Consider the following 1,217-nt stretch of genomic DNA (forward strand, 5'->3'; position numbering starts at 1 on the left):
AATACTGCACAATTGCACTCATCTCACACACTAGCAAAGTAATGCTCAAAATTCTCCAAGCCAGGCTTCAATAGTATGTGAACTGTGAACTTTCAGATGTTCAAACTAGATTTAGAAAAGGCAGAAGAACCACAGATCAAATTGCCAACATCCATTGGATCATCCAAAGAGCGAGAGAGTTCCAGAAAAACATCTACTTCTGCTTTATGGACTATGCCAAAGCCTTTGACTGTGTGGATCACAACAAACTGTGGAAAATTCTTCAAGAGATGGGAATACCATACCACCTGACCTGCCTCCTGAGAAATCTGTATGCAGGTCAAGAAGCAACAGTTAGAACCGGACATGGAACAATGGACTGGTTCCAAATATGGAAAGCAGTATGTCAAGGCTGTATATTGTCATCCTGCTTATTTAACTTTTATGCAAAGTACCTCATGCAAAATGCCAGGCTGGATGAAACACAAACTGGAATCAAGATTGCTGGGAGAAATATCAATAACCTCAGATATGCAGCTGACACTACCCTTATGGCAGAAAGTGAAGAAGAACTAAAGAGCCTCTTGATGAAAGTGAAAGAGGAGAATGAAAAAGTTGGCTTAAAACTCAACATTCGGAAAACTAAGATCATGGCATCTGGCCCCATCACTTTATGGCAAATAGATGGGGAAACAGTGGAAACAGTGACACACTTTATCTTTTTGGGCTCCAAAATCATTGCAGACGGTGACTGCAACCATGAAATTAAAAGACACTTGCTCCTTGGAAGAAAAGCTATGGCCAACCTAGACAGCATATTGAAAAGCAAAGACATTACTTTGCCAACAAAGGTCTGTCTAGTCAAAGCTATGGTTTTTCCAGTAGTCATGTATGGATGTGAGAGTTGGACTATAAGGAAAGCTGAGTGCCAAAGAATTGATGCTTTTGAACTGTGGTGCTAGAGAAGACTCTTGAGAGTCCCTTGGACTGCAAGGAGATTCAACCAGTCTATCCTAATGGAGATCAGTCCTGAATATTCATTGGAAGGACTGATGGTGAAGCTGAAACTCCAATACTTTGGCCACCTGATGCAAAGAACTGACTCATTTGAAACGATCCTGATGCAGGGAAAGATTGAGGGCAGGAGGAGAAGGGGACGACAGAGGATGAGATGGTTCGATGGCATCACTGACTCAATGGACATGAGTTTGAGTAAGCTCCAGGGGTTGGTGATGGAC

The sequence above is a fragment of the Bison bison genome, unplaced genomic scaffold (genome assembly GCF_000754665.1).
Source record: "Bison bison bison isolate TAMUID 2011002044 unplaced genomic scaffold, Bison_UMD1.0 scf7180017864464, whole genome shotgun sequence".
NCBI classification, from domain to species: domain Eukaryota; kingdom Metazoa; phylum Chordata; class Mammalia; order Artiodactyla; family Bovidae; genus Bison; species Bison bison.